This window comes from Physeter macrocephalus, chromosome 20 (assembly GCF_002837175.3).
Source record: "Physeter macrocephalus isolate SW-GA chromosome 20, ASM283717v5, whole genome shotgun sequence".
NCBI lineage: Eukaryota > Metazoa > Chordata > Mammalia > Artiodactyla > Physeteridae > Physeter > Physeter macrocephalus.
Window position 1 is genome coordinate 22,814,092 of NC_041233.1, and position 27,109 is coordinate 22,841,200.

Genomic DNA, 27,109 nt, shown 5'->3' on the forward strand with positions numbered 1-27,109 from the left:
TTTTTTTAAACCATCTTTGAGGATGAGGGAAAATGAACAACCTCAGGAAATGTGGTAATAGACATCAAAACCTTTTTAAAAAGGATGTATCCTTTCTGGCCTAAGGATGCAATTTGAAATGGGTGCAAAGATTTATGTACAAGGATGCTCATCACAGCCTTGTTTATGAAGGCAAAAAACTAGAAATAGCTTAAAGGTCCAACAGAGAGATTGGTTAAATAAATTATGGTGCATTCATGTGATGGAATACCATACAGCCATTAAAAATGATGGCCCAGTAAAAGAATATTTAACGACATGGGGAAATGTTCACAAGATACTGTTAAGGAATAAAAAAAGCAAGTTGCAAAACAGCATGCTCCATATGCCTCTGTCTTTGCTAAAACAATTATTAAAAACGAAAGCTTAGGGCCCCTGAGGTTATTTATGATACTGTTTCACTGCCTCCAAGACACCAGCCTCATTAATTCCTATTTCAGTGTGGCTCAGCGGAAAGCATGAGCATTTAACGTCTGGAGGTCAGATTCTGAGTCTAGTCTGTGCTACTTATTAACTGGGTGACCTTGAAGCTACGGGCCTCATTTTTCCTCATCTATAAAATGGGGATAAGAGTCCTCCATTTGAATGATGTGGAAAGGATTTCAAAGATAGTGTGTGTATGTGTGAAGGGCCTTGGTAAACCATATGGAGCTGTATAGATATTGAGAATAATGGGTATATTATTCCCTAATTAAACTGAGGACTCCATGAAGGCCGCACGAGGTACCATTCCTCCCTGTCACTCTGCAGCCAGCACAGTGCCTTACACACTGATGTGCACAGAAATGTGGGTGGACCCACCTACTGAAACCCCAGGCTCACCCCTCCACACCTTCTGGACATCTCTGTATGCCCCGGGGCTGGGCTCAGCATCACCCACGGGGAGCGAGGTTGCAGCTGTGGGTGCGTTGAGTGCTGGGGGTTATCTGGGGGTGTTCCCAGCACCCCCATTCCCCAGCCCTTGCAGGACCAGGGAGTGGTCACTGTCTGGTACAGAGGGCGTATCAGGAGTGGCTTGGAGGCTCGGGCCCAGCCAGGAGACCATGGTCCTCAGCACCCCCGAGTGGGTGTGAGGACCTTCTCCGACTCCTTGGGCTGTGAGCAGTGTGGGTGTTGCTGGGATACAGGGGTACCTGCCTGCCACCTCTGGGGGCCTTGGGCCAGACCCGGTCTGGGCCTGCCTTGTCCTGACTCCTACAGTGCAGGACGGGTCAGCCACACCTCCCCTCTGAGTTTTGTGAGCCCCAGATAGAGGATGTGACCTGCCCTGAATCATGCAGTTGCTGACTGAACACCAGACCCCAGGCCTAGCTCTTCCCACTGGCACTCCCCTCCCAGACCCTCAGCAGAGGAGGGACTTTCAGGCAACTCAGCTAGAAACCAGGGGTTTCTTGTGGGTTCTCAGAGGGCACAGCTGGTGCATTCACATTTTCTTTTTGCATTCATTCTCTTTCTACACAGAGTTTACATGTTTCCACTCTGTGCTGGCTCCAGACTAGAGGCTGGAATTGTTTTTGTTTCTGTTTTTGTTGTTTTTTTGTAGAGGGATGGACAGTTAAAATCTTTCAGGCACATGGGAAGAAAATGATTAAGGGGGCCCGGTGTGGTGACAAGATGCTATAGAAAGTGCTGTTGGGCCCACCCAGGGCCCCTTTGTCCAAAGCCCCACCTCTTTCCCAGCTGCTGTTCGGTGACCAGCGCCTACAACTCCAGAGACTTCCGAGGGCCAGCCAGGGCTGCTGATGACACAGCTGGGAAGGCAACAGCCCCTCCTCCTTCCAGTGCCTCTTTCCAGTGCCTTCCCGATGGGAGGACAGGAGCCTGGCCTCTGCCTCAGGCAGGATAACGTTGCTGAGAGATGATCTCCAGAGCCTCCCAGTCAGGCCAGACCAGTCCTTCCCTGAGACCCTTCCCTCCCCTTCCTATCCTGCTCCACCCCCTCACGTGGGTTTTCCTGAAGAAGCAAACCCTCTGTAATCTCGTGCTCCTGAATCCCTGCCTCAGGCTGTGCTTGGCGGGAAGCTGACATGAGAAAGATGGGGACAGAGACATGCCGTATCTAAATATATCTAAATATAACCGCGTAAACACTACCCATGGAGGCTCTGCACTTCAATAGAACAATATCAAGGCATGTTGCTTTTGGAAAGAGAAAAATAACTCAAATGTACCAGAAAGCCTAGTAAAGACTGGATTGGAAGCAGAGCCTAGAAATTCACTGGTTGAACACACCTGGTGGGAGCTAACACATTTACGGCAGGTGCCCACACGAGGAGGACCAGGTCTGACGGTGTGTGTGCTGCACGCGCAGAGAACACCAACCGAACTCTGGCATGGCAGGTCCACGTGGTCCTTACTGGACTCCAGCCCGTGGAACAGGAAGTGCTAGGCTAGACTGCATCCAGCCTCCGGTGGCCACTCGCCCAGCCAGCCCCCCAGGGGCTCCTCCCAGATTGTGCTCATAGAACCCACAGGGAATCCCCCTGGTGGATCAGGGAGTGCCAAATGGAATCCTTTTGGCCTGGTCACTACCCATTACCTTTCAAATCTCAGCCTCCTCCGGGAAGCCCACAGGGAATGCTCCATTCTTTAAGCATGTCCAGCCCCAACTGTCAGCAGGCTTCAGCTGGCTCAGTTATGAGCAGCTGGCAACAGGAGTGCCTGGAGGACAGGACAGTTTTTGAACTCACCTGTGTGTACAGGATGGGCACACAGTAGAAAGTAGTTACTGGAGAAATATATACCTTCAGGGTGCGCAGACTTGGATGGTTCCCCAAACTCCGATTCACCCTCCAGGTCACAGTGTAGATGTTATCACATATCAGTCACCATCCTGTGACCACCACACGTGTAGCATCTGTTGCTTTGAGGGCTGGAACTCTGTCGGTCTTGTTCTCAGCTCTATCCGAGTACCCGGTACACAGCCTGGCACATAGAGGTTGCTCAGTAAATGCCTGTGGAAAGGAAGAGTCTCTGGAGAAGTGGCCACACTGAGTTCAAGGATAGACGTTCCAGGCAGGCAGGTCCCGTATCTTCCTTGCATATGCGCAGGGCTAACAGCATGTAGTGAGAAGACCCCTGCAAAGTGAGCCTGCCCCTAGCATAGCCAGGATCCCAGGGAAAAGGGACAGAGGTTCCCTTAGGCTGCCCCAAGGAATGAGGTCTGCGTGAGGATATCTGTGGCCATGACAGAGGCCAGGATTCCACTTGAATAGTCCCAATAACACTAGCTGTTGCTTACTGTGCACCAGGTACTGGGCTGAGCATTTTATACGCACTATTTTACATTTGCAGAGAATAAGAGGAAGCATGGTTAGTGCTCACATCCAACCCCCTTCCCAGTAGCCCCTTTTGTGTCAAGTCTTGGAGGAAGGACAATTCCAGACACTCACTGTCAGACACTGGAGGGGGCAAATCTTTCCTCTTCCCACTCTAGGTAGGGACAGTCAGGAGGGGAGCCAAGATCCAAGCCACCAATGAGACACCCTCCCCACTTCAGATCCTCAGTGGGTGAGGCTGGGATGGAGGAGTGGGGAGGGGTGATGTCCTCAGGGCAGTGGTGGGGAGCCCCCATAAGTTGGGGTTCTTGCAGGAAACAGACGGCACATGCCTAAGCGCTATTTGAGGGGAGTTTAGTGGGAACAGTGTGGGCTAAGGAAAGGCGACAAGGGTGATATAATACCTGGCTATCAACAGTGGGAGTATTTGCATGGCGGCCTGAGGGACAGAAGGAGGAGAGGTTATACACCTACAGAGAGAAGCTGTGGGCGCAGCAGGCCTGGGAGTTACAACGTGGGTAGAGGGGCCACCTGGGGCCGCCCGTTGCTAACTGGCTGTCCAATCTATTGTGGCCCGGTGGCTGGGGAGAGAGTCCTGCGGTACGAAATATACCACCACCACCACCCCCACCCCCCGACCCCCGGCTCCTGGGGCTGGGGTGGGGCAGGCGACTTGGGCAGTTCAGACTGAATGAACCGAGAGCTCACAGTGGTGCTGGGTGGGACTAGCTGGAAATTAGCTGTGAGGTGGAGGCAGAAGCATCCAGGAGTGGGGAGGAGGCTATGGCTTGGCCCAAGCCAGTCATGCACATGGAAGGCCTCAGGCTCAGAGGGCCAGAACCGTCCTCGGAGACCTGCCTTTCTCACTCCCAGGTTCGGACAGGGCGCCGAGGCCCACAGGCTGTGCCCTCCTCATGGTGGCATCCCCCAGCCTCACATAGTCTCCCAGTTTCCCCATCTGGCTCTGACACCCCCATCCATCACTGGGTAAAAATCCCTGGCTTTCTTGCATAACCAATAGGTGCTTTGTGGGAAATTACCTAAGTTATAATCCAATTACACAATAATTACATTGGGATGGCTCTGTAACTACAGCATTAATTAACTTTGATGGCTCCAATAAATTATGTGGGAGATTGATAGTGGGGAGAGGGTGGGTGCAGTCTAGTGGGTGGGAAGTGGGCTGGGAGTCCTGGAGGGGATTGGGGGTAACGAGGAGGGGACAAGAGATACAGAGGGGTGATAACTCAGACTAGGTGGGAGTTAAGGCAGACAGGGGACGGTTTTCTGAGAGCCGAACTCTGATCTGGGCAGGAAGTTCTGGGCCCTTTGAGAGTGGTAGGGGGACATGGAACCAGCTCCCTTCTGGACTGCAGAGGTCAGCTCCCTCTCCTGCCTCCACGAGAACACCCTCTGTCTTCCCTCGATGGCTCATTTAGGGCTGAGCATGGCATCCCTTTGACTTCCCCCCAAAAAACCCCTTGTCCAAATGTTGCACTAGTGAGCAACATGGACTTCCTGGAGATGTTACAGAGGTGACAGCAGTCACTCCCTTGGACCTACCAGCATGACTCTACCCAAAGAGACAGGCAATACCAGTGTGGGCTGGAATGTGGAGCAGCTGGCTCTCTCCCTCCCAGCTGGTGGGCTGTGAACTTGAACAACTACCTTAGAAAACTCTTCTGCAGTATCTACTGAAGCTCAACAGGGGCACGCACGGGTCCAGCAATTCCACTCCTGGGCGTATACCCCACAGAAATGTGTACGTGTGTTCAAACAAAGACTGTTCAGAGCAGCACTATACTTAGCCATCAAAAATGGAAACTACCCAAATGTCCTTCCATGTAGGATAGTTAAGTGAACTGTGTGCTGTCCATCCCATGGAATACTCTAGAGCAGGGGTCCCCAACCCCTGGGCCGGGGACCGCTACCAGTCCTGTTAGGAACCGGGCCACACAGCAGGAGGTGAGTGGCGGGAAAGCAAGTGAAGCTTCACCTGCAGCTCCGCATCCCCCCCCATCGCTCGCTCGCATTACCGCGAAAAATTGTCTTCCATGAAACCAGTTCCTGGTGCCAAAAAGGTTGGGGACCGATGCTCTATAGCAATGACGATGATAAAACTGCAGCTACGCGCCACAACAAGGCTGAATCTCTCAGACAGAATGTGGGGCGAAAGAAGCCAGAGATAAGAGCACATTGTATGTTCGCTTATGCAATGGTGAAAACAGGCAGAACCAATCTGGTGCTAGACGCCAGGACAGTGGTGTCTCAGTGGGTAGGAGTTAACTGCGAGGGGCCGGAGGGGCTTCTGGGTGCTTGTCATGTCCTGTATCTTGATCTGGAATTAGCTCTACAGTGTCTTCACCATGTGAAGATCCATCGAGCTATAACTGTGTGATTTGTGGGGTTTCTCTTCATATGTTACATTTCAATCGAAATTTAAAAGAAAAGTCGCATTAGCTAAGTCTTCTCTTCCCAGAGGCCCTCCTCTGTCTTGGCACTACTGGATCCCACCGTTTGTTTTTATCTCCTCTTTTCCCCATGCAGGGTCAGCCCCTGAGCTTCCTCCCCCAAAGCCTGCCTCACCCCCTGCATTTCCCCCAAGACCTGGCATTTCCACCCCTAATTATGGAGAGCTTTTAGCCTCACCCAAGCCCCGCCCCGCCCAACTCAGCTCCACAAACAGGCACAACACACCACAACACGGGAGACTCACAGACGGGAGACTCACGGACAGGACCCAGGCTCCATGGGAAGGCAGTTCCGTGGCCACAGTTTTTACCATTAACCTGCTCCTCGGGGTCTCATTCCTCACCCCAAGGGGCAGACCAACGTATTTTTTCCAGCTAAATACAGTGCTGTCTCCAAGAGGAATTCTCAGGGCAATTGCCGAGAGAGTAAAAGTGTCTCCTCATTCCTCTTGTTTTACAGAAGGGCAGACGCAGTCCCCAAGAAGGTGAGGCCTCGGCAGAGATGGGACCAGAACCAGGGTCTCCTCACCTTCCGCCCAGCGCTCCTTCTCTCCAGGGCCGGGGCCATGCGTGGGGCAGTAGTGGGGTGTGGGCTGCAGCTGTGGCTGCCCAAGCTTTGCATACGGGGAGGAAATGCCCCAGGGCTCACACCCAGGCTCATTCGTTTGAGGGGTTGCATCGGCAGACGAGCACTGCAAATCTTGGATAGTGCGGACACATGGGCAGACAGGAGAGCTGAGGAAAGGGCAGCGAGCCAGACACGGGGCACCCCAGACGCCTGGCCCATTAATTCAGGACTCTGAGCCCTGGAAAGTTCCCAAACTGCAGGTAGGCATCATGTTTACATCAAACTGCAGTTTCCTTCCTCCTGATCCTACAGCAAATGCAGATCTCCTGGGCCTCACTGGTCCAGGGCTGGAAAGAAATCAGGAGAGGAAATGAAATGAGGCAGCACACATGTTAGCCTTGGGATTAAAAGGGGACCTTCTTCTTAGCCTCTCCTCACCGATTGCTAAATTTTGTAAGCCTTCAGCAGTGGTGTGCTGCTAAATATTTAACAACTGGCTCTCTAGGAAAAAAAATAAAAGAGAGAAAAGGAAAGAAAAAAGAAGAGGGGCTTCCCTGGTGGCGCAGTGGTTGAGAGTCCGCCTGCTCTATGCAGGGGACACGGGTTCGTGCCCCGGTCTGGGAAAATCCCATGTACCACAGAGCGGCTGGGCCCGTGAGCCGTGGCCGCTGAGCCTGCGCGTCCGGAGCCTGTGCTCCGCAACGGGAGAGGCCACAACAGTGAGAGGCCCGCGTACTGCAAAAAAAAAAAAAGAAAAGAAAAAAGAAGAAAAAAAGCCCTGCTTTGCAGTATTTGCTGATTTCCATGGTGTAAATATCTCACCATGGCCCATTTCCCGCTATCAGCCTAAGGTCAGTTGGCTCTCAAAATTTCTGAAAATTTAACAGCTGGGGGAGCTGGCTCCTGCAGGAAGCCCTGGTGAGGGGAACTCGGACTTTACCATGCCACATGCTAGTAGGTTTGGGAATTTGTCTGCAAGGCCATTGAAAAATATGCAACTGTGGCTAGATGACAGCCTCTTAGGTCCTAGGGCACGTGGTGGACCCTTTGCTTCTAGGGCATTTTGTCTAGCTTTGCCTGAAGTATGAAGGAGTTGCCAGTAGGACTGAACTAAGAGCATAGAATATTCTTGTTAAGGAAAATGTGCCAGCAGAATTAAAACGCCAAAGGAACCTTAGTACTCATCCTATTAAAAGCGCCTCTTTTCAAGGTATTAAAACAGTGATTTTTAAAAAATACTGATGTTTCATCCCTTACATGACAGAATGTATTACAGCTGACAAAGCACAAAGCACCTTCACATGAATTATCTTGTTGGATCCCCAAGGAAGCACTATAGCCTGACTAGTCCCACTTCCCGGGTAGCACAGGAAGACCCTATACTTTATCATCCAAACCAGGAGAGTTTTGAGACAGGCAGGGGGTACTCGTCAAGCCAGGACCACAGGAGTGAAATGGGTCCTTCCCATACACCCTGCAGGTGAGGTTGGCTGACTTCCTCAAGGTCACACACAGCAAGCAGGATGGGGTGCCACTCTGGGCTTCACAGAGGAGCAGCGACCTTGGGGTGATTAAGGTAGCTTGTGTGTCTCCCCAGATCTAAAGACTCCTCAGCAGTCACTTACAAGGGGTGTGGGCACTCTGCTCTTTGGAGCCTTTCCTGAGAGCCAGTCCTGAGGGGTGGTGGCACGGAGTGCCTGTGGTGAGGCTGGCAGCAACGGGGTGCGGGGACATAGGAAGGGGAAGGCAGACCCCACCAGCTCGTAGACCTTTCTCTGCACTGAGTGCTTTCAAACGGGAGCCCTGACTTTGGAAAGCTTGCTGTGCAGGCAGAGGCTGGGGCGGGAGGGGGCAGGGAGAGGCTACTTGTGCCTTTCCTGTCCTCTCTATCTGGCCCCATAGACTCTTTGTCACTACACCAGCCTGCCGCCTGGTTTGCAATGGGAGAAGCTGCTCCAGGGAGCAGCCTCTCCCAACATGTTTGCCTCCTGCTTTGTGCTGGGCGGGGAGGATGGGGCGTCCTTACAATGGCCAGGAATAAACAATCTCTGTCAGGCCACTCTGCACATCCCAGTTTGGAACCCAGTCCTCATCCTGCAGGGTCACATCAGCCAGGAGCCCCAGCACCTCCCCTAGGAAGTCTTCCCAGAATGCTTCCCCTGGAGGAAGAATAAAGCCCCCTTCCCTGAGATCTCAAAGCCATGGTTATGCCTTGTTATTGGGCTGGAGTGTGTCCCTGTCTCTCTGTCCTTCTAGAGGGCAAACCCCTATGCAGGCAGCCCCTCTATCTCATTTAGTGCTCTCCCTTCCAAGAGCCCTTGGCAGAGGTGGCTCTCAGCAAATGTGCAGGAGTCAGATTGGTAGAGTGAGCCTAGGACTTGGTGTGACACAGACCTGTTATGTGCCACTTTTCATAGCAGTTAGTTTAGTCAACACTTACTGTATGCCAGACGCGGTCTTCAGACATGCCATGTATTAACTCAATTAATCCTAGCTACCTAGGGCAGTAGGTTATTTTTTACCCCGTTTGTTAGATGGGGAAACTGTGGTTCAAACTGGGGGAAAAATCTAGTGTAAGTGTGTGGGGTGCAGAGCCAGACGACTTGCATTTATGGTCTGGCTCTACTGCCATGGGCAATTAACCTCTCTGTGCCTCAGTTTCCCCATGAGTCAAATGGGACTGCTGATAATTCCTTTCCCATTCCCAGAGGAAGTCCTGCCTCTCCCAGGGTTTCTGGGAGGATCAAAGTGGATAATGGATGTGGACGCTCTCTGTAAATCACAGAATGCTGTACAAATGTCAGGCATTAATATGTGTTGACTCGAATGCCCTCTCTCACAGCCCCTCTGCACTTCAGAATCATGGTTCTTCCAAAAACCAATCCCCTGGGATCAGAACTGGCATTTCCTAATCCCCTGCAAGCATGGAGGCAACTTGATGTCCACAAAAGACTTCTTAGGAGATTTCGAGGACCTGATTAAAGAGGAAGTTTTGGGGGCAGGTGTCTATCTCGTAAAAAGCATTGCCAAGGCCCTGTCTTCAGTAAGGCTGTCCAAGAGGGGGTTGCTATTCCTTTTCAGGGGGTGGGGAAAGTATTTTTAAATTACTAAATAATGGAAAGATTAGGAAATGCAGATTAGCTCAAACATGAAAATTAAAATATCCTATAGTCCCACTACCCAGAGAGAATTATTCTGAGTTCCAAGTGAAGTTTCTGGTGTACTATGATACCAGACAGAGCCAGGCATGCAGAAATTCCCAGGTCGTGATCCCCTCACCCACGCTCCACGCAGAGTTCCTGACCAAGAAAGTCATGTCTGAGAAACAACAGCTGGATGGGACTTCAACTGCTACTCTACTCATAAATTTATTAATAGATCTGGGACTCTGATAAGGGTTGGAATGAAGAACCAGGCCTGGAAGACTTAGAGGGGCTTTCTGCTCCTGCCCCCTGAAATCTGAGATAGCTGTCTCTTCAGGGCAGGACCAGCCTACCTTCTGAAGCTGGGACAGGAGTGGAGGAAGCAGAACAGAGGAGTCACACACTAGTGCTTTTCAGTGCCATGAACTTGCCCTCTAGTGAGGGTGGCCCCTCAAAGCCTGGGCTTGGACCATTCCTAGTAGAAACTCCTCTTCCATTATGGGATGTAAGAGAGGAAAGGCAGTGAGAGGAAGGGCCAAAGCATGGGAAAGTGTGGGAGTTCCCTTCCCAGCAATTGCCATGGTTATTATTGTGGATAGCTGTCCAAAGTCTATTTTAATTATTTTCCTGACAAAAATATATTTATACATCATTTTGTCTTTTAAACCTTAATTGATTTTATTTTTAATGGTTAATATATGCACATAAATAATTCAAACAACACAAAAGAGGATGGAATGAAAAATAAATTTCCTTCCCATCCCTGTCCCTCCAGTCCTTATTCTCCTTCAAAGGGGCCCCCCATTGTTACCAATTTCTTGAGTCTTTTTAAAGATGGCCTAAAGATGTGAACATCTATACATCATTCTTCATGGGTCATCGTATTCCAGTGTAGGGAGGTCCCATGATTCATTTGACTAATCCTTTATTGTCGAAAAACCAGGCATTTATTAATAACTCTTCATCAGCATTTACATAAGCATCCTTAAGGCGTTTCTTTGGATAAATACTTAGGAATAGGATCACTGGGTTAAAAAGTGTGCACATTTTAAAGATCTTCAGATCTTCCTGTTCAGTTGCCCTCTGGAAGTATGTGCCAGTTTTCACTCATACCCACAATGTTCCATCACGATGATCTTTTTCTGACATCCAACCAACATTGGGTCTAGAGACTCTTTGCCAGTTTGCTAGGTGATAAATTGCATCTTATTATTTTTTGAATTTGTGTTTCTTGGATTATTAGTGGAGCTGATGATTTCTTTACATTTCCTTCTAGTCTATTGGCCATCAGTCTTTGAATTCTTGTTTTTCCCCCAGTGATGTGAAGAGCTCTTTCTAGCAAGACTATTAACTCTTTGTTTTTCATATTTGTTGCAAATATTTTTCCCAGTTTGTTGTCTGCCTTATGACTTTGTTACAGTGTTCTTGGGAGAATATAATAGGATTTCCGGTTATATAATATCTGATATAAAGTGGAACTTTTTCCTTTCGCTGAGCATTAAACAAGAAAAATGAAATTGAAGGGAGACAAAGAAGATTTAATGCTGACTTAGGACGGACACTTCAGCTGCAGGACTCTCCAAACTCTAAAGGGAGTTACTGTGGGCCATTCACAGTCTCTGTCTGGGTTCATGAGGCTAGGCGTGGTGAGAAGCAGGAGGAAGTAAAGTCGAGGCTCCCAGCGGACCCCCCCAGTTCACACCCCCTCCAATAGCCTGTCTTCAGATTGTTCATGTAAGCATTTAGCCCAGCCTCTGGCTCGTAACATGCACTTAGTAAACAGTAGTCGTTTAGTTGTCCATTCACTGGACAAATATTTCTTAAGTGACAGTTATGTGCCAGGCATTGTTCTAGGCCCTTAGGACCCTGGAATGTCTTGTCCAAGACAGACACAGGTCCCTGTCCCCTGGTGGAGCTGACATTGTAGAGAAGGGAGAGAATTGTTCCTGTTGTTTGTTTTTGAGGGTCCCTGGGTGGGGACAGCTCAACTCTGGAAAGGAATTTAGAGGTTACTTAGTTCAATCTCATGGGCTAGATGGGGAAACTGAGGCCCAGTGACAAAGTGACTTGCCAAGGTCACAGAGACAGTCAGTAGTACAGATAGAACTACAGTTGAGGTCAATTTAGGCCAAGAGTAGCTCCCAGGCACCATTTTCCTACAGGAAGTTGTGTAGGAAACTTGGGATGTAAGAGAAGAAAGGCAGTGCATTGAGAAGAAGGTAAGTGCATTGTTATGAATTAAACCACCTGACACCCACTGACCTTGGCAGGGAGCGATGGATGGTCAGCTGGCAGTGGCTGGAGGTGAGGCGATGGCCCTGTTCTGGAGGAGCTATGAGGCATGAATGGGAGGTAGGACAGAGACAGACCCTGGCTTTCATGAATTTGGAGAGATGCCCACCCACCATCCTACTTCTGGAGGCTGAGAGACAGAGAGAGAGGGAGAGGCAGGACTAAGCCTGGGGCCGAATTCACTGCCATGACCAGCTTCACCTAAGATGCTTGAACCAGGGACCATGGAGATCTGGGGACCAGCCCAGCTCAGCCGCACCTCCCATCGCCAAGCTGGAAGTGGCTGCAGATCTGGCCCTTTACTGCCTGCTTCATTCTTCTGTTGGGCCTCTGGCCTTTAGCACCACAGGAAGCCACTCTGGTGGGGGTCCTTGGTCCGTCACTCTTTAAGGACACTCATGCACCCAGCCTGCCTGGCCTCTATCTGAGGGCACAGGGCTAGATTCCCTCCCCAGGTAGACGGGGAGTTGGGAGATGTCTGGGCAAAGTTCCCTGACTATACATCCTCAGCGCACCTGATAAAGGGATGGTCCCTAGCAGGGACTTGATGAATACACTGATTCATTAATTAATAAATGATGATAATGATGTTTGGTGAAGAGTCTCAGCTCATAAGGATAGGAACATGGAATGGTTTCATTTTTTCCCCAATAACTGTGCTCCGTTACACCCCAGCCCGGAGTAGCGAGCTCCATTAACCACATCCTCCTGACTTGATTGTTAAATAGCCTCACTCCTGCTATTTAAAAGCCAGTTCTGTTCATTTAAAACCTGCAGCTCCCATTTAATTCAATATTAGTCTAGTCCTCCGCATTTTTGGTATCTGGGAGGGAAAACACCCCCTTTCTTTCTAGATCCCCATCTCCTCTGCCATCGGTGGTGGTAGTGGTGGTGTGTCTGCTGCCCCGGCATGTCATGGAGGGCCCTCGGGAGCTGGTTCCCCGCTGCAGTTTCTCTGGCGTCAGAATGTGGGCCCTTTCTGACCTCTCTTCTCAGCTGTGGGCCTTGGACATCGTTCTCTGGCCAGCAGAATAGCCCCGTCCTGCTATCTCCATCCCGTTATCATAGTAATGACCATCGTTCACTGAGTGCCCGGCACTGTTCATACCTGAGCTCTCCTTCTGGTGACAACCCCGTGAGACACCCGTGTTTATCCCCATCACAGCTGAGAAGATGGAAACTCAGGGAGGTGCAGGCACTTGATGAGGGCCACTCAGAACCCAGATTGGTACACCAGTCTGTCGCCCCCAAGGCCCTTGCTCCTAGAAGCCTGAATGGCTGGGCATGTGGCTGCTTCTGCATGTCTGACAGGGCTGGATTTTATCGGGTCCTCCGGGAGCCATGATCTACCCCCAATGCCCTCATTTCCCAGGAGGGTCAGGAGCGAAGGTTGTGGGCCTGAGACTCATTCTATCCTAAGAAAAACAGAACAAAAATCAGACTCTCTGGGTTCTGTGCCAGAGATGCCATGCACGGGCACATTTAGGCTAGAATGAAAAAGAATTTCCCATCCAGTGGTTTAGCAGAGCTGAGGCAGGGGTTGCTGTGGGCTTTCTGGGCCACACCCAGGACGCCCTGGGGTCCTCACTGCTTCCCCTCCCCACCAGGAACTCCCAGTGTGGCCCAGGCCGGGGAGGGGCAATGAATCAGGGGATGCTGGTGTGGGGATAGCAGGGAGTAGCCCTGGCATCCTCCCTGGGCCCCAGCAGTCCTGAGAGCCTGCCTCACAGTGAGCGTGGGCTCACTCTTTTAGTGCAGCTTAATTACGCCAGTAGGACGGGTCTGCTTTGGCAGACGGAAAAGCCTTTCTGGGCATCTCCTGGCCTCACGGCTGATGTATGCAGCCCTCACTAGAAGATCCTGACCAGGCTCCATTCATTATGGCGAGACAGGTACAAGAAGACCATTTTTCAAGGCAGACACAGGTCCCTCCCCATGGGCTTCACTATGATCCCCCATCCCTACACCAGGGTGAGCACAGACCCTCTGGTCAGCCTCTGGCTATCTTCCCCCTACTCATGAGTAACTCTTGGGGCATCTTTGCACAGAGGTGTCATGGTCACAGGGGGTGGATAGCCCCAGGAAGGCCTGGGGCTGCAGGCTGAGGTCGATTGGCAGCCCCCAGACTTTGTTTGCACTGAAAATGTCTAGTTTGAGTTCTGCCTTCACACCTTGAAGCAGGCTCCTGTGTACACAACTTGATTCACTCAGCACACCTCTTGCTCCAGCCACTGCTGGGGTGATCTGTTCTGCACAAGTTTGGCCAGCTTCCCTCAGGTGCAACCTGCAATGACCCCCTTACTCCAGATATGAGCAAGGCTACTCGCCATGCGTGGGATACCTGCAAAAACCCATGTGGCACTCCTGCACGTGCAACCGTGTGTGTGTGTGTGTGTGTGTGTGTGTGCACGTGTGTGTTTAAGGGGCAGTTAACACATGTAGGGCAACCTGTGACTGCTGGGAGTTGGGAGCTGGTGGATACATATTCCCTGTGTTTATTGCACTCTGAGACAGTTGTGAACCATCTCATAAGGCTTCTCAGACGGAGCCCCAATCATCTGTAGCAGTTGCCAATCTGATAACACACCATTTATCATCTCCCTCCTTCCCTAGTTTGCTCATTCTGTTCCTTTCACCTGCTCCCTGGGATCACCTTCCCCCAAACCACCTCCAAGCAAGACTTTCCCCAGGTTTTGTTTCCAGGAGAACCCAGACTAAGTGGCAGACTGGCCTTAGAAAGCCTGTCAAGCCCAAGGAAGGCACCTGGAGCTGGGTCACTCGTCAGTCAGCCACAGGAGCTCATGGCTGCTAAGTGAGGTGGTGAATCCTCTGGTTTGCAGGAGCATCCCACGTACTAAGATGCCCAGGAAATTACATGACAAGGTGGCCCAAACTTCCATGGCACCAAAAATGCATTTCTCTCAGCTCAGACTTATGTTTGCATATAGCAATCTCTAAGACCAACTGATAGAGCAAGAAAAAACTCGGATCAGTGCAGTAAGTCAGTGCTAGCCCTGCACTACAGCCCCACTCAGAGGGCCTGAAGGACAGTGTTGAGGGCAAATCCTCCCATAGGCAGATCTGCATGCGGTGCACGTGGCCATCCACTCTGTAGGAGGGAGACAGGCTGTCATACACATATACATGGACTCCTGGGCAGTGGCAAGTAGCTTAGCTGGTTGATCAAGGTTACGGAAGGTGCAAGATTGGATGACTGGGTACCAGGAAGTCTGGGAAAAAGTTACGGATGGACCTGTGGGATGAGCTGTGGCCCTGCCCTTCCTGACAGCCATGGCTCTTCTGGGCCACGTCATTGAGGAGTTGGTGACAGGCAGGGCGAGGGGAGCTGATGTTCCTTCAGGAAACCCTGTTTTGTGCAAATGGGGAAACTGAGGCCCCGAGGGGGCAGGCAACGTGGCAGCAGTGCTCAGATGAGGAAAAATCACTGACCTAGGAGTCAGAAGACCCAGGTTTGTATCCCAGCCCCTTCATGTGCTGTCTGGGCCTAAACTTTTCCGGTCTCTGAAATGGAGATCGTTGTCTCTGATCTGCCTAACATGAACGGGGTCTGGGGTCTGATGTGGTTTTGTTTGCATGAACTTGGCAAGCTGTCAAATGCTGTGTTGGCTGCAGCCTGACAGAGGGCTGAAATCAAGGACTCTGGATGCTCAGCACAGTGTTCTTTCCTCTATCCTGGAGGCCTGGGCCCAGGAGATGAGGAACAGGGTGAGGAAGGAGGAGATAGGAGTTGATGGGAGATAAGCCCCGGGACGCTTGGCCTCATTGGCCTCAATGGAAAGGGGCTTAGTTCCCCGTCCAGTTCCCCGAGCCACAGGGGCCTCAGGAAGTCGTCCCCTTAGCCCAGGGCAGAGACAGAGGCAGGGGAGGCTGGAGCCCCAGCCATGTGCCAGAGTGAGACTGATGCACAGGCCTGTCCTCAGCCCCCAGACTCCAGCTCACTAAGTAAACACCTGGCGTCAGCTCATCACTCACCTCCCCTAATTAGCTCATCGCTCTCCCGCCTCTCCATCTGTCTTCACCTTGCTGCCATGGGCTCTGGCGTGCAGTTATTTTTGCACTTCCCAGTAAGCACACCGGCTGGCTGGTCACTGGGGACCAGCGCAGCCTGGGCAGAGCTAGAGTTAGGGCTGGGGCTTGATCACCTCCGCCTGGAAGTCCCCGGCCTTTCTGCAGGCACTTCCGACCACTCCTCTGCCCCACCCTCCAGGGCAGGAACTCCTGCCCCACCCTTGGGAGCTGAAAGGTTGGGAGTGGGGGCATTGCAAAGCACAGTTCAATCTAGTTCAGTTAGTATTTATTAGGCACAGGCACTGTGCTAGGCACTGGGGATACCTCCAAAATACCCTTGGGGGAACACCCCGTTTCCTGGAACACAGATGTTCAAGGGAAACTTAAGTTCATATGAGATGTGCTCCAGCATCCATGCAGGATGGGGCAGAGGGGCTTCACCTAGTCTAGGGGCTCAGGAACTCTTCCAAGGACAGGCACATGGGCAGAGCGTACAAGGACGAGGGAGCTCTACCAGGCAAAGATTCCAGCTGGGGAGTCCTGAGACCTGAGTTCCAGGGCCCAGTGACCGTGGGTGAGCTACTTCTCCCCTCTGGTTTCACTCCTGTGACACTGAGAAGCATGAAATGGGCTTCTTCCAGACAGACAAGAGCATCTCACCGGTGCTCAGGTGGGGTGGGCCTGTGAAGTTCACTTTGTCTTCACCCCATCTCATACGTGCAGAAACAGGAGGTCAGAGAGGCTCAGACTCATCCTGAGGCCGCACAGCTTGGGCAGCACTAGAGCTAGGATGTGGCCATGCTCTTCCTGACTACAGAGTCCCTACTCTCTGTATCCCCTGCCCCGACTCTTCCAGCCTGACACCGGGCAGCAGGCTGTGTGAGCCGGAGAACAGTGGACCCTCCTGTAGGAGACATTCAGCACCCCGCCTATTAAGGGGAGGGCCAGGCCTCTGCTCTCTCCTGGCCATTGTTCTCCAGAAAATTAAGTCATTCCACTGGGCCCTGTAAGCCTTTTTGGAGCTGGCTGTTCCCAAGATCTGAGCCAGACTGCAGCTGGAAGTCTGTTATTATTCATTCAATCTCTCCAGGGCGGCTGGGAACACGCCTTTTAATTGTCTCATCTCTGTCCATCCAAGAAAGAGACTAAGGGACAAGAATAATCAGTATCTCATTATAGAGCAGAGCCTAGAAAAGGAAGCTCCTTAGCCAGGGCTCTCCACCCCATCGAAGAGGCGCCCTGGTCAGGAGAGGAGCAGGCTTATTTCTTCAACTCCTGCAATTCACATGCCAACTCTTTCCACCAGCCTGAGTAGGAGAACTGCCCAAGGCATTTGGAGTCCAAATGGTCATGAGACAGGGATTGACATATTTGGGAATGGAGGTAGTGGTGGGGGGCACCAAAAGGGAGGTCAGAAGACACTGATATATGGGCCCCAAATCTTACTCTCTGCCTTTCACTGCCCCAGAGAGTATAGAGAACCTAGAACTAGAATTTAGAGATGATCTTGTCATCTATCTGTCCATTTATCCATCTACCCACCCATTCCGCAATCCATCCATCTGTCTGTTCATCTATCCATCCATCCATCCATCCATCCATCCACCCACCCACCCATCCATCCAATGGGCTAGAGAGACACTGGCATTTGTCAAGCATATCATACTTTTCAAAGCAACTTCCCTTCTCTCATCTCATTAGCTCTACCTTCACAACTGTTTGGCCACATTTGACAAATGCAGAAACAGGCCCAGAGATGGGCAGGGGTTTGCTCAAGGGGAGACAGTACAGAGTAGTTTCCAGGATGGTGGCTCAGCCCGAAGCCTCCAGGCAGAGTCAGGTACAAAGACCTGAACCATGGGGCAGGTGGGGGCTGAAATCCAGTCCACGCTCTGCTCACCAAGTGGGAAGGAGCTGTGTCTGCTTGGAGGAAGGGGAGTCTTTTTCTTTGCACAACGGCACCATCATCTTGCCAAGCTCAGACCTCAGCTGAGGAGCCTTTTCGAATTTTCATGAAGAAGTTGTGTGGGCTATTGGCAGCCCTGAGCTGACCGGTCCTTAGCTGGAGGAGCACTCCTGGAGGGGAGGGAGCAGGAGACTGGCCCATGAGGAGGGCCTGCCCTTCTACCAGTGCTCAGGAAGGGGCCGTGCCCCATGGTGCCATGGCTTAGCCCACTCAGAGAGGGCACAGTCTCTCCCTCTCTCTAAGCCAGCCACTAACCTCATGCTAAATGGGAGCTTCTAGCTGGCCACTCTTTGAGGTCACATGCTCTTTGGGGATTGCCAGCTGTTTGGATTACTCTGGTTGGTAATTTTTTTTTTTTTTTTTTGGTGCTTGTGTTTTTTTCTTGATTTGGTTTTCAGTCAACTTTTTGGAAGTAAAATTTATAGACAATAAAATGCACCCACAATAAAGTAGAGTTCTATGAGTTTTGACAAATGTGCACACTCATGTAACCACTACTACAGTCCAGATAGAGAATATTTCTATTACCCCAGAAAGTCCCCTTTGCTCTTTGCAGACGGCCTTCCCACCCTAACCTGGCCCCAGAAAGCAAACTCTGATCTTCTTTCTGTCACTAGCGACTAGACTTCCCTTTTCTAGGCTTTCACGTAAGTGACATCATGTAGTATGTACTCTTTTGTGTCTGGATTCTTTCACTTGGCATATTATCTCTGAGACCGATCAGTGTTGTTTCATGTATTTGTAGCTTTGTAATATTCCAATGCATGGATATACTTCAATGTATTGATCCCTTCACCTATCAATAGACATTTGGGTTGTTTTTAGGCTTTGGCCATTATAAGCAAAGCTATGTACAAGTCTTTGTGTAGACATGTGTTTTTGTTTCTCTTGGCTAATGTTTAGGGGTGGAATTGCTGGGTCAAGGACAGTTATATGTTTGGACTTAGGAGAAATTGTCATACCTTTTGTGAAGTGGTTGTACCATTTTACATTTTCACCAGCAGTGTGTGAGTTCCAGGTGACCCACATCCTCGCCAACACAAAAGGTAGGGTAGGCTTTATGGGCTGTGCAAGTATATAGTGATATCTCGTGGCTCTCATTTAGGGGTCTATTTTGACAACCCACCCTTTGTCTCGCCCACCCCTCCCTCTTGACTGTGAGATCCTCTGGGACATAGACTGACACCCCAATCTCACCTAAAAGACCAGCAGGCAGCTGGGCCCAAAGCAGGATGCACACCATCCCTGCCCTGGCTGGTTCACAGGGCAGTTTTGAGTTAAGGATTCAGTGAGCTGAATGGAGTACAATCACTCTGGGGACAGCGATGGCAGCACTAGCAGGGGCTCACGATGCACTAGTGCGTGTGAACACCTCACAGCCCTCCTCACTCCCACCCCCCACCCCCTTTATCATGTCCATTGTGCAAATGCAGAAACCAACCATGGCTCAGCCAGGCAGAGGGGCACCAGGTCTGTGTGCCCCCAAAGCCCGCACTCATGGCTGTAACATGAACCACCGTGCCGCAGAGTCACCTGGGACCAGCCAGGGGGTTATCGTCGTCACGGTCGGCAGACAGACCGTTGCTGGGATGTGCACACACCCGTGTTCCTGCCAGCCCTCCTGCCAGCTCATCCGGCAGCTCTGGTCCCTGGGGCCCGATGCCACGTCGTCTGTCGCTCCATTATCCTAAGCGGCCTCCCCGATCCCATTACTTCACTGCTGTTATTATTTATTCATCAACGGAGCCCTCAGCCTGCGGATGGGCACTTACCTTGATGTGCCTGACAGCGGGTCAGGAGCCCCACTAAGGGCGTATTAATCACCAGCAGCGCCGGCAGGGAGCCTGCTTCCCCGGAGACAGGAGATCATGTTGCAGACACAGAGGGGTCTGTCAGCACGTCCGTTTTCCCATGGAGGAATCCACCGCCTGGCGTTTTGGAGCTGGATGAGCCTCAGAGAGCATCTGTGGAGGCAGGGAAACTGAGGCTCAGAGAGAGGAGGGCATTCCCCAAGACCCTACATCTCACTGAAATGCTATCTGCAACTCTCTCCATATACAAATGCACAGTGATTATAACTCCATTTACAGGTAAAGGGCTTTACAGTTTCAATCTATTCTCCTATTGGATGCTAATAATAATCCCTCGAGATCAATAAGGGCTTTTAATCAGATCGATCGATCGATCGATAGATAGATAGAGATGATAGATGTAGAGATGACATAGATATAGAGACTGAAGCTCACAGAAATTAAGTGACCTGCTGAATGTCACTGAAAGCTAGGACTGAGACCCAGGTATCCAGGATCTGGCTTCAGCCAGGAAATGCAGGATGCGTACCTTGGTCCTTCTCTTTCCTTCTGATCCTCTGTGAACAAAAGAAGTCTTTGATTGTCTGGAATAGAATCCCCTCAGGAGCTGGGTCTTGCCTCACCCTGGGAGGCTACAAAGGGGTTTCTGCCCGGCCTTGCCCTGCCCACTGCTGGGCTCTTGGCCTGTCACCTCCAAGCTCTCGGGAGGAGGTGGCTCATGGGCCACTGGCTGGACACCTGCTGGACACACTGGTGTGGCTGGAATTGGAGATGACTCTGCCTTTCACCAGGAAGCAGATACAGACGGCATTTGACACTAAAGACAGAGCTGCCTTGGAGTGTGCAGCATCCAGGAGCCATGCCAACATCAGCGAGCTCTGGGTCCCCTCAGACTTTCAAGGAAGTCTCCTCTGAGCCCCTGATCACAGGACTCTTGCCCCATCTGAGCCCCTCTATCCCTGACTGAGAGTCTGGTGAAGTGACAGATGGAGATTGCCTCATGTCAGCCCATGCCCCTGCTCTAAAGCATTCCATGGCTCCCCATTGCCCTCTGAAAAAGGGGTGGCAGGATCCTGGTAGGTTGAGGCCAGCTTCTGTCACTCCCTCTCACATACAGTGAAGGAAATCTGGTACTGAGGAGCTCCTGGGCCTAGAACATTCTTTGAAGAGTCTTTTTTTTAAAATATGCATTTTGTGGGAGATGAAACTGAGGCTTAGAGAGGAAAGATAACTGACTTAAGGCCAGGCTGCTAGGAAGTGTCAGATGCAGGAGTCACACTCATGCACTCGGGCCCAGACCCCAAGCTCTTTTACCCAGCTGAAGGAAGGTGTGTGGGAGAAAGGAAAGCTATGTCCGGGTGGCTCCAAGGGCAAAGCTAAGAGCACAGGATGGAAGTGACAAGGAGCTGATTTAGCTTAAGCTAAATAAGACCTCCCATACTGTCTGGGTGTCCAGGATAAAAAGGGCTGCTTGCCAGGGAGGTGAAAAGGAGCTCCCCATCACAGGAGGTATGCAAGTGGGTAATTGCCAGCCATCTGCCGAAGTGTCATGCAAAGCCTCTGCCCTAACATCAGTAGATGGCTTGTCCAAAGCCAACCAGAGAGTTTATTGGGTGATATTCACTGGGAAGCAGTCCAGCTGACCAGTCTGGTTTCTAGAATCACCCCACCCACCACTGGGCCCAGAGTTCCCACCATCTGCTCGTTCATTTGTGTATTCCTTACTCAACAAATAGCCAGCACACACCGGAACTCCCTTATCAGACCTGGGGGAGGAGATTGCTCTGGACACGGCTCCCCTCCCATTCCAGCCACTGGCATCCCTCCCTTCCCCCAAAGGCGGCCAGCACCACCCACCAACTCGATGAATGCCAGCTGAGCAGCAACAGAAGATTCAACATGGGCCTGGGATGTGGGGGGCACAGCCCTGATGCAAGGAAGTTGCAGTCCAGCTGGGAGGGGGCGGGAAAGGGGAAATGACTGGGGAGTCCCTGGATACCAGTCTCCTTACTTTAAAGCCAGCTCACCACCATGAGAAGAGTGCCAACAGTAGCAACCAGCACTCACTGTACCCCTCCATGTGCTACAAGTCACCGCACAGCCACATTGCAACAACCCAGGAAGGGGGGGGGCTATTATTAGTCCCATTTTACAGATGAGAAAACTGAGGCTGTCACTGGCCCAAATCAGTTCCTAGGGAGTGGAGCTAGGATCCATCACCAGGCTGTTAGAGTGCAGAGCCTGAGCCCATAGCCTAGCAGGCAGAGTGAGTATGGGGGGCAGGTAGGAGATAAAACCAAGGTTGCAGGTGCCCAAGGAGGCCAAGTCTCCGTGAGGCCAGGGCTCAGGGTATCCTAGAGGAAGGGGGCCTAAGCAGGACTTCCAGAACCTTCAGAGGCACAGTGTAGACAATGAAACCAGCACCCACTCGGGAGGCAGACAGACCAGCATTGTTCTTGCCCTTTACTTGCTGTGTGAGCTCAGTCGAATCACTTCACCTCCCTGGGCCTTAGGTTTGTCCTCAGAAAAACGGGGCCAATAATGCCCACCTCCTGGTTACCGTGACGGCAAAATGAGACTAAATGACAGTTTCATGGCTCCAGGAGAGACGGGAAAGGTGTGCCTCCCATTTCAGGCCATGGTCCCCACACAGGGGTTTTCGTCCTCTTTGTGCTCCCAGCTCCTACCGAGTTGAGGGCCTGGGCCCAGGCTGGGCTCAGTGGCTGTGCTTAGCGGACAGGGCAGGGAGCTGGTGGTGCATCTGGATGATTTTTCCTGCAGCAAGTTATTTTCTGCTGATCTAGGTCAGCCTAGCCAGAGGGCAGCGTGAGCTGCCTTTCAGTCCAGCAGCAAAGAGCAGGTAGCCTGGCCCATCGTGGGACTGAGGTCCTAGCTTGAAACTGCATCCTGGCTCCTGGTTGTCCAGAGAGGGGAGGTCCAGCCAGGACCCTGAGATCATGGTCTCAAAGCTAAGGACAGAGCCTTTGGGGCTCCTGACTCCTGGTGGCCCCAATCCCAGGGCTCTGACCCAGGCTTGCTGTGTGGACTTGATGAGTCCCTTCTCCTCCCGGGGCCTTCAGCATCCGATTGCCATCATGGTGAAGGCTGAGGAAGGCGAGGGGTGATGGAGATGTGCATAGGGTAGACCCCCAGGAACTCAGCCCAACCCCCAGGCCCAACCCGCACACCCGCCCCTGGCAGCTGTGTGATATTGAGCAAGTCACTTAATCTCCCTGAGAATTAGTTCTACCCACAACATGGGGATAGGATCTGCTTTGTCTTCTTCTCTGAGCTATTGTGGGGCTCAAATAAAGGGAAAAGGTCAGCTTTACTTGGAGCTCCTCAGCTGGATCCAGTCGGGGAGACAGGGGTGAGCTGGATGTGGCTCCTGGTCTCATGGGGTCTGCTCTGGGTGTGGATGGTGGAGCCACACTTTCAATGGGGGCTGTGGCGACCCGGGGGCGATGTTGGTGGGGGAAGATTTATCTAAATGAGAGTATCAGGGAAGGCTTCCTGGAAGAGACATGAGCAGGATGGTGGGCAAGGTCATGGTCAGGCATGTGCAGAGCTGGCAGGGAGGCAAATAGGAACAGCAGGATCCACAGAGTATCAGCACTGGGGCTGCACAATTGTGACCCCCAAACCAGCAAGCAACCCAACAAAGCAACGCTGTCTCTACCCTCTTGGAGCCTGCAGTGTGACAGGGGAGACAGACATTAATGAAATACTCATCAAACATTGTAGTTTTATCTGAGGGGGCAGCGGGGGATGGTTTTTAAGGGAGTAACAATGATCTCTGAGAGTTTCCTACATGCCAGGCACCGTGCCAAGCACTCTGTATGTATTACCTTGTTTAATCTTGACTATGGCAAACACTGTCGGTGTCTATGGAAGAGGAAACCGAAGACCAGAGAGGTGAAGTAACGTGCCTGAGGCAGCACAGCTGGCAGGCAGCAGAGCAGGATTGGAACCCAGGCCGTCTGACTCCAGAACCCCCACTTACTGTAATCACTAAGCTATTCTGCCTCTCATGTGCTTAATATGGCTGATCTCTCCCTTGTGTTTCTGGTTTCCCCTTCCCTCCCCCTCTTTGACCACCGGGATGATGCAACAGAACAAAGTCAATTCCTGAACGACTTGGGGCAGAAGCAGCAGATTACAGGTGTAGTTGGAGACCTTTGCTAGATGGCGCCCCACCTGCTCCCCAGACTCCAAGAGCCTCCACGCCTGGCAAAGAGGAGGGGAGGAGAGTGAAAGGGCAAGACAGGAATTGCTGGGTCCCCGAGGACAGGTCCTGCTGCTGCTTCCCTGCCTCTCCTACCCCCACCTCATGTGAGAACTCCCGGGGCAGAGAGGATCTGTGCCTGCCCTTCCCCCTAGCCAGCTGGTGGGACCCCCAAGTTTCCCTCTGCCTGGCATCACATGGAGAAGAAGAAGTGTCTGTGTGGAGTCTCCAGGGCAGCGTGGGAAGTGGCAGGGGGCCTGGAAGGGCTATGGGCTCAGGCTGTTGTGATGCAATGACCATGGTAGGGGTGGCAGAGGCTGAGATGGCACTGGAATGAGGATGTGAGAAGTGGACAGACAACAGTCCTTCCCTGACACTGAAGCACTGGGGGACCCACCCTCCATTCCCCCACACCCAGGCTCTCCCTGGATCGTGACAGAATGCCAGGGCAAGCAGAGGGACCCTGAACTGCCGCATATTACGTTTCAGATTCCTGGCAGGATGGGGGCTTAGAGTAGAAATTAGGCTTAGTTACAGAAAAATACAGTCACCTTTTTTGTGCCCCTGATTTTACTGACTCAGAATCACTGTGAAAGAGACATATGGGCCACCATAAATTTGACCTCAATGGGGAAGTCAGGCAAGGCTTCCTGGAGGAAATGATTCTTGGTCTGAGTTCTGAAGGAAGAGTAGGAAAAAGGGGTGGAGAGACGATCATTCCAGGCGGGGGGGAACAGCACGTGCAAAGGCCCTGTGGCAGGTGGGAGCTTGGTGGGAGGGAGGGAATAATGAGGTGCGAACTTCCTATTTATCCTACCACAAGCCAGGACTCAGCCAGTGCAGCTCCTGGCAGTTAATGTTGGGATCCACGGGAGTGGGACTCTCAAAACCCTCCTGTCCATGGTCTTTCATGTACTCAAACTTTGTTTTTGCCAACTCTGGCACTCCTGACACCTGCACCAGACTCAGAACATAAAGCAGCAGGGGAAGAGTCCCAGGGGCATCCTTACTGTCCTGCTCAGGAAGCCGAGACCAGAGAAGGCAAGTCAGTTGCCAAAGGCAACCCAGCCAACCACCGCAGAACAACTCCTCCGCAGAGCTGAAGCTCTGGCCTAGAGGGACAAGCCTCCTGCCACCAGGGAAGAGGACAGGACCCGGCTGTTCCCCAGCCCTTTCCCAGGCCTGAGAAGCTTCTAGTGGTCAGAGTCAGGAGGATATGGTGGCAGTGACCCTGCGGAGATGTGGGCCAGCCAGAGTTCACAGCCACCCAGCTGTGCTGGTCACAGCCCCACAACCACACGATGACCACTTCAATACCCAAGAGGGCTGAAAGGGAAGGGCAACCCAGCTGAGTCTGATGCTAGCTCCTCCAGCAGAACCCCAGCCTGGCCCTGGACTCCATGGGTCCCAGCAGACTCTGGCCCTCTGGGGTTATGGAGGGCAGTGAAACGCTCAAGGTCAGCGGGAGGCTAGAAGCTCAGAAGCCCAGACCACCAGAAAGGCTCCACCTGTGTGAGAAGAGCCAGGCCTACCTCCTCCACCAGTGCCTCTGCCCTCCCGGGGCCCCGGGGAGCAGGTGGTCCGGCCCAGGGGAGAGGAGAGAGGGTGGGGACCCAAGCACCAGCCCCCTGGGCTTGCCAGCTAATTATGCATTAGGAGCTAATATTAATAAAGGCTCCAGGAAAGGGAAAAGATCTCATCACCAGATTATTGCACATGAGGGAAATATCAGGCCCTCAAACTGTCTCCATCGCTCGCCCTTCATCTCTAAGCAATCTGCCGCTTTTATTAACTGACTGGATTTTCCCAGGCTGAGGGTAGCGGGGGGTGGGGGGGCAGGGGGAGGGTTGCAGGGGGAGGAGGTACAGGGAGAGGTAAAGCACGGCAATTTGGAACAGACGTTGGGAAGATGGAAACGCACACAGGACAGATGCCTTCCACCACTGCTTCCTCGATGCCATCCACCAGCACAGCCCAGGAGCATCCCTGGGGATGGAGCCCACAGCTCTGCCCAGCCCCGGCTCCATCCTGCTGCCTCCGGAAATGGGACCCCTCCACACGCTCTTCCTCTCTCCCTTGTCCCTCCCCTCTCAGCGCCACTCCCCCTTCTTTCTCATCTCTTCCTCCCCCAAGAACCACAGTCTGAGTTTCCTTCCCACCTGGATCCCACCCCAGTGGCTCCAATTCCTTGAGCTACTTAAAGTGACCCTGAGGTTCAACTTCTAGGAATTTTTCCAAAAAATGAACCGAGTAAAAGCCATATTGGAAGAAATCTAAATCTCCATCAAGAGAGGTTTGTTTGCTAAATTACAGTACAACCATACACTGGAATGCTCTATATGTAACGAATAAGGAATAATCTATAAGGTACATTGTTGAGAGAAAAAAAATCAAGGTGCAGAATGCATGCATAGCATGCTACCTTCTGTGTTCAGATACACACACGTCCCTATATATACATAGAATAGGACTTAGTTCAGTTGAAGTTTGTTATGGAGACAATGTTTGGAGGAAATGCTTGATGTGGTGTCTGGTACGTGGTAAATGCTCCATTCGTGTTTGCTGTTGTTGCTGACATTGGACAACTGACTCCAAAGTTCCTTCCCATTCTGCCTTGATGCCTTTCTGGAAAGGGCATTTTCACGGACAACCCTTGAGAAGGTTGTGGGTTGTAAGTGAGAGGAGACCAGTAGAGGTTTCAGGGGGGCTGTAGGAGGGCGTAGGCTGGTGAAGCCCCTCAGGGCTCCGGTTGCAGCCCTGCATGGTGCCCAGTGGTCCCAGGGCCTCAGGAGGCAGACACGGGAACCAGCACAGGACCTGGTGCAGAGGAGGTGTTTGCAGCAAAAGGAGGGAATACTGTGCATGCTGCTTCTTACAAACTATTTTTACACCGATGCAAATGGAGGCTTGTCAGGCTCTGTGACTCATCTGAGACCCACCCTGCACCTGGTAGGGGCTGTGGGTTCTAGACTAAAAGAGGCCTTCATCTGGCTCTGTCTCCTGGAGTCCTTGCTATATATATATAAATGAGCCAAAGATGACCTCCGTGGATTGGCCCCTAGGTTATTTATCTCTTCACTGCAGGCCGAGACCTGCTAGCTCAAAAGACTGCCAGTGCTGATCTCAAATTGTTACGCATACAGCAGTTTAAAAAATAGCCCAAATGAGCAGATTTTTAACTATTTAGGCTCTGCCTAACTAGCTTTGCCTACCCCACAAAACCTCCTCCACAGCTGCTGGCCATTGATAGAACAGAGTTCTCTGACCCAGAGAGTCCCTGTCTTGCT